We start from the raw sequence: 7,476 nt of genomic DNA, 5'->3' as shown, positions 1-7,476 counted from the left end.
GGAAGGCAACTCTGGTTTACAAGATAAAACCTAGAACAGGACAGGTGCTGCTTATCAGATGGCAACTGCATCTAACATAACACTCAATTACTCTACTGTAATTGAGATAGAATAATCATGTAAAAATGGCCATGTCCAGTTATATTTTATTCAGATTCCAAATGAAAAAAAGAACAGCAATACCTTTATGGTGAAGAGACAGAATTCTTTTGAGAGCACAACTAAACTTATTATTAAAATTTAATCGTTTGTTGGTCCTAGGGTGAATTAATTCTAGATGTTCACAGCAGGACTTTTTTCTTTGCCTTAAATCAACAAATCCACAGAAAAGACATCCTTTCCTCAAGTACAGCAATAATTTGCTTGTTTGTGGGATTGGGCATCAGTGCCCAGGTATTTTGTTACAAAAACATATACCATTAGACTGAAGTATCAAAATTAAGTATGAAAATAGATTAAACAAAATATGTCTGTTAAAATTATGCCAGCTTTTTAAAAGTAAACAAACCCAGTCTTAACTAACTCTGATGATTTAAGATACAGATGTAGACTTGGATTCTTTGTGTAATTGAACTTGAAATAAACTCTGTCTTTTTCCTTTGAAGATTTATTCCAAAAATTCCAGTAACCAATAATCTGTGCTCTGCAGCCCTGCAGCATGGTGGGCAGTGTGAATAGGGTAAAAAAGCACAATAGTAGCACTTTGTGCAGAGTATAAATAAAAGCAGCAGATGAGGCAATGACAGTTTTAATGTCAAAGGACTCTTCCAGGTGAGACTAAAAGAAATTTGGATTTGATTGCCTGCCTATTTTTTAATCTGGAATCACGATTTTGGTACCTTATGGATTTTAGATGTTCTCGCTCTGAGTGGGTGTGTTCATTCCTGTCCCGAAGAGCTCGGCAATGACAGCCTACATGTTACTTTATTTAATTCTTCTAGAATTAGTTCTATAATGTTTGCTTGGAGGACAGGAGATATTTTACAGTGACTATGGTGGGATTCTCATTTTTAAACAGCTTTTCCATGTTAAGAATTGTGATGAATACGTGATTAAGAAATAACACTGACAAACAGTGAAGTAATTTAAGGTTCATAAAGGAAGTGAATGACAATTTCTGGCTGCTTTGGAGGTCACTGCATGGTGAAATTGCTTTTTTTGGAGTGCTCTTCACCATTTCTCATAGTGATTGGCCTGGCTCACATTGTTTTTTCACACTTTTAAATTTCCTTTACTACCTGGAAAGAAAAGGCTCCAAACCCAGTATATTCTCCTCAAAAAAAAAAAAAAAAAAAAAAAAAAAAATTGGGAAGGTGGGAAGTTGTTGCAATGGTGCAATGCTCATGGTCTGCCAAGGAATTGCATTTTGCCATTTTTAGCCAAAGGCTGGATACAAAAATACAAATCTTGAAAGAGGAATGGAAATTCCATGAGAAAGAGTTTCTGTAGAATAAACATTTCCTGAATCAAAAATGGCTTTAGGCTTCTTTTCCCCACTGTGTTTTTAAAGTACTGCAGGTCGTCTTTTGTTTTGAAAATAACTTTTTAATGAAAGGTGGGTTTATGCTACTATTTCAAATTCCTTTATAATTGAATTATAGAGCTACTAAGGTAGAATATTTTCTTCTTTCTATTCCTCTCACCACTTAGCCCTCTGGTTTTCCTCAGAGCGATGGATCTTGTGCATTGCTTCTCTGAAATTTGAAATGGATCAGATGCAGCATTAATGAGTTCTGCCAGTGGATGAGAACAATTAGTATCAATTAGTCCCTTGGAAATGAGGGGAAGGTGCAGACTTGGCACACCCCACATCTTAAAGCTTTTAGGCACAAAGCAGAAAATAGTGAGCTTTTCACATCAAAGAACTATCAATAAAAGCCTAACAGCCAACCTCAAAATGACAAAAAACAACAATAACTAAAATAAATAATTTTGGTTTTTTAATTTATCTTAAGTTATTTGTTAACAACCAGATACCACTTAAAATCCTCCATAAAACAACCTTTAAAGCAGTGGAGAAGTCTGGGTTCAGCATGAGCCTATTCCTCCATGAACAGATACTACAAAATAAAGATTATTTAGAATACAAGATGCTGGAATAAAAGAGATTTGCACACAGGCTGCACCTCTTTCTTCTCTACATTCCCCTGGCTTTCATTCTGATGCCTTTCAGTATCCCAGCCTCAAAAGATGATGTATCATCTAGTTCCTGTGAATAAGAACTGCTACTTCTCTCTTGAAGAGGGTTCTTTAAATCCTACTTGTTTTCTGGAATTCAGCTCCAAACTGAGCCAGAGGCACAGCCAGGAAATGCTGGCAGTGGTGTTCAACAGCTGTGTAGAGTCTGCAAAAGTCTTCCCCCCTTATATGTAGCCTCATGGGGCAAAAAAATGCTATTCCACATTCAGAAATGTCCAATGAAGAGGCTGATCCAAGGCATTTATAAACAGTGAACATGCAGGAGCAAGGCTGCCTCCCCCTGTCATTGCTTGTCCAGCTGTGGTGTGAGAGAAGGACACACAGCCCCCACTGCATCATTCAGCAGTACCAACACATCAGAAAATGGCAACTCCTAAATAGCATTTTTCTTTTCATGCCTACCAAGTCATTTGTAAAGGGCCATTTCTGCCCAAGCTGCATATAAATCCTAGGTTGTTAGTGGATTGCTGCTCTCTGGCTTCCTCTGCACAGAGCTCTGTGCCAAAACCAGGGCTCTGCAGGACCTCAGCCATAAAGAAGAGAATGATCAATAAGCCTGGGCAGCCTGTGACGCTCAGTGACAGATTTTCACTGCCTCTACGGCTGTGTTTGAATTTAGACAAAAATAGTGAACAGCGCAGTTGCAAGGGAAAAGAAGTCATCTGCTTCTTATCTAATGTGTAATTCAAAAATTCCTATAATTGATCTTCATTGACAGTTTTTGCAAGCTCACTCACCCACACTGCACATATTGTGCTTCCTGACATAATTCCCGACATAGACGATGATATTTCAACAGAGGAAGCTTGTTAAATCAGGTCAAACAAAATAAAGAATTAGAATGTGCTGCAAGTCCTTGCAGCTGTCTGTCTTTTCACTCTTTCCCCTTATTCCCACCAAAAAAATACAAAACAAAACAAAGAAAACCCACAAAACAACAACAACTAAATGCACAAAAACCAATACAAAACCAATTTCCGAATACTGGTAATTTTGTAATGGGCTAAAAATACAAAATTCAGCTTTGTTAAATGTTGATAGGCTTCTGAATTAAAATACATTATTTTCTCCCAAGATGCTGGAGTATTACTGTTTATCAGACATAACTGCCAGTCTTTTATTGCTTCCACATGGTTTAATTGTCCCTGGAAGTGTCATATATATTCTAATGATCTGCTGAATTAAAAGAATTCTAAATTGGTTCCCAGTTGATGAGATGGTGTTTCTGTGATAGGACAATAAAGGGCATTTTCTCTCACAGAGAAACACAAAAATTCAGGAGGTGATAATGGGTCCTCAGGTGTCTGAAAGAGCAATACATAATTTCAGACCAACACAAACAATAGATGCATTTTCCATTTACAATGACTGTAAATAAAGAGGAACATAATGTTTCTGTTTTATAAACACAATCACTGGCCTAAGCAGCATTCTCCAATTACTCAAACTGCTCTTATTCTTCAAAAACTGAGATAGAGGAAGGGTTCAACAGACTAACAACTAATAGATACAATTAAGGTAGGAGAAGTCCAGACGAGTTCAACAGAAGCATGTTAGAATAATAGATACAAAAGGCCAGCATAGGGGAACCCTCTTTTAATTTCTATAAATACAACTCCAGCTTTTAAAATAAAACATTTGAAGTGCAGAGTGAGGCACTTTTCCATAGAAGTAGATTCCTTTATTCCAGATTCTTTTTCCAACTCTAGGTGCTAATTCTCTAGCAGTTGAGAGATGATTCCCATAAATCACCTCCCTGACCCACAGGCCTTTCCCCCATTGGCTGGAGGTGGCTCTTAGGCTGTGCTGCTGAATGATTTTCCAATTTCTGGTGGCTATCGCACTGCAGGTTATTTATGCTACAACTTATTGAGCTGAAAAGTCATCAGGAGAGAAAGAGAAGCAACCAAGGGTGACGCATGTGCAGACACACTAAAAATAACAGTAAGCTCTTACCTTTCATGCCCACAGCAAGTTCCCAGGAGGCTTCTGCACTGGACAGGGATGTTGGTGTGCTTCAAAAAGTGAGACAATATTTTCTGAACTCTGCAGACATGCTATGTGCAAGCATCTCCTTTTTCCCACTGAGTAAGTTCTGAAACACTCAACAAACAAAAACACTTGAAGGGCAAACCCATAAATATTTCAGCTAGATGTGTATAGATTTGGAGTTAAACTGGAGTAAAACTGACACAGTGTGTATTTTATACTGAGTAGCACAAAACTGACCCAGGGAGTAGCAAGGATTATGAGGTAGACTGTGGAATGGGAAGCCATGCAGGCTCTTCTGCAAGGATATTCAGTAATGGAATGTTTGGAAGGTAGTTGCTGGCTTTGTTTTTTTTGGCCTTTACTGAAATGTCTTCATTTAAGTGTAAATTTGGGGAAGCAAAACTCATCTGTCTATATGATGACTTTATATAAAAACAGTGAGGGAAAATAAAAACGAAATTCTTCACATAAGGCTACATCTGACATTGACCCAAAAAAGACTATGACTAAAATAGGCAAAACCATGTTTATTTAAACTAAAGATATACTTTTAATATCAAAGTGTTGCTGAAAGAAACGAGATATCCAAATAAGTGGCAAGCTAACCTGCAGCACTGAAATAATGTACAAAATATGATTTTTGATGACTTTTCCCTTCCTGCTCAACAAAGCTGATTTAATGTCATTCTAGGCAGGCAAAGGTGTGGAGCTTTATAAAACAACCTGATCTCCAAGAGGGAGGAGAATCACAGACCAAAGGGCATTCAGCCAAACCCAGAGCCTGGATTGCTGTGGATTTTATCAGCCTCTACATCCAGGATGAAAGGCCATTGAGTAAGAAAAATATGCACCCAATCTTCCTATCTTTTGACAACAGCATGTCAACATATTCATTGATCCCAGTGAAGAGTATCTGGCTTCCTTTTTGTCACATCACTGCCTTCACACACCCCATGGGAGACATTGGCTGTGAACTCACACCAAGGCTGCACTAAATGTTCATAAATGTCATTCCCAATGCAACTGAGCTCACCCTGCCCCTGCAGGCACGTAATGCTGTACAGCAAAATGCAAAAATGGGAAACAAGAATAGAAGACACTTTATTAAGGTAATGTTCAGTTCTAAATTTCACCCCCATATAGATAATGTGTGGGTGAATATTAGATTTAAGCAGTTAGCTTAATGCTGAATATTTTAGTGACAAATATGGTCTATGCACTTCCTAACATGTCTAGAAGTATGCAAAGCAATAATATGGGAAAGGCAGGATAGAAAGAGAAAGGAAACTTTTAATCTTAAGGTTTATTTTTAGGTGATCTATTGAATGAAGGTTTGGCTTTTCCTTAGAACACCCACACCCCTGCAGCAGAGCAAAGATTCTGATGAATGTGATACCCAGAGTATCACAGCTTTCTCCATCGTTGTTTTTTCATATAATCTAGTCAGTTAATTAGATCTCCTCTGATCAATCATTGAATTACCGCTTCAAAAGGCATTATGATATGATGAGAGTGCCTCGCAGCAGTTAAACACTTTGATTTTTCTGTCCTAACACATTTACAACTGATGTCAACTAGGTCCTCCCAGCAGGAATAAAGAAATACTTTTTAAAATTACAAGAATAATTTATCTCACTATTTAAAATAAAAAAATTTACTGTAAAGTGGACCAGTAAAATTACTGTAATGTGGATTCATTCTCTCCATTGGTCCTTTCTAGTATTTAATCTTTTTCATGTTTTCTATGTTCCTTATGTTTTGATCTCAAGCCCTCTAGAGCTTCAACCTTCTCTCTTGCTCTTGTTCTATTCAGCTGTTTTGTACCATCACTGTTATATATCTGTGACTTCAGCTGTGTTACAGCATCTCCTTCCTTGATCCTTGAGAGTCTGACTCAAAAAACCAAAGCAGTGTAGCCATTGCAAAGAGATATTGACAGGAACTCTTTTGTTTTCCTTTTGTGACTTGGGTCTTGAAGAGAAACTGTGATCTAAGGGTTACTACTGTAGGTCTCAACTTGATAATGAGATTTGCATGCCTTGGCATTGGGGACTGTTGGGAAAGTTGCTGCCTTGGCTCCTCCTCATCCCTCTGTGACAGGGAAACAGGGATTACAAGATAATGTTACCCCAAGAGTTGCCTCATTATGGTTTCTGTGAAGAGCTTTGAAATCCTTGGAAAGCAGACAGTACAGGGAGGGGTGGTGTGTAGTTTTGGGAAAGGTCTGGTTTTGCTTCCTCTCCAAAAGTAGATGCCATGTGCCACATCCAGGGATCTTTGCACAGTGCCGTACAGAGTTGTTATGTTTGCGGTAAAACAAGAAATGAAAGAAGTTTTCTACGTCCTGCTTTTGTTTGTGATTCAAGTCCCCAAATGGGGCAAAAAAAATGCATTGGTTTTCTGAGCAGTACAAATGATGGAAAATAATTTACTTTCTAATCCTACAGAAATACTTTTGCCAAATGAAAACTGTTCTGCCATTGCCTTTCCAACAGGGTAGTGCAGTCTGCAAGTAATTAAACAGCAGAAAGCAATACCCATAATTCAACAGTAGCTGTTATTTGGCAATTCTTTTTCTCTTGAAAACTCCTATACATAACATGAGCTTAAAATGGAAACCTCTCATAGCAGGTTTCATTTCATTGTGAATTGTTCTCATACACCAATATGTAACCACATTTGTAAGAAACCCAAATCTTTTCCTGCCAGTTGAAGCTGTCCTGCACTCTTACAGTCTGCTATTTTGAATTTGAATACCTGCTACGTGGGCAGCAGACCCCAGGAAGATGATACACCAGTCTGGCAACTCGCCATTCTATGAAACAGAAGGGTGCTGACAAAACTGAAGGGGATTTAGAAACCAGCAACTAGCATGAGAAGACACAGGATTTTCATTTTTCTGGAGAAAACAAGACTTGGCTATTTTTATAGCAAGGTTTACTGCCTCCCAAATTAAACCCCGCTACTCAGGGAAACATCATCTGGAGACTGGTTCCCTGGTACTTGTAGATCTCCCCATGGCCAGGCTGACACAGCAAAGACAGATTTCCAGGTTCCTCCAGAGCTAAGAGGAGGAGAGGTTATTGCTCCTGACAGTGCAGAGCACTCCTGGGGCCCAGGGAGACAGTGTGTGCCCCCTGTCCTGTGAGCTGAACATGTAAAAGGGGACAATGTTCTTTTTAGTAACTCAACTGTTAAAAAGAATCAGAAGAAATCTCAGTTTAAAAGCATGAAAAAGGAGAGAGATGCTGGGGAGTAGCACTGACTACCTCAAGCTAATGCAGG

This window comes from Fringilla coelebs, assembly GCF_963513975.1.
Source record: "Fringilla coelebs genome assembly, chromosome: 17".
Lineage (NCBI taxonomy): Eukaryota > Metazoa > Chordata > Aves > Passeriformes > Fringillidae > Fringilla > Fringilla coelebs.
This window is presented reverse-complemented; position numbering follows the sequence as displayed.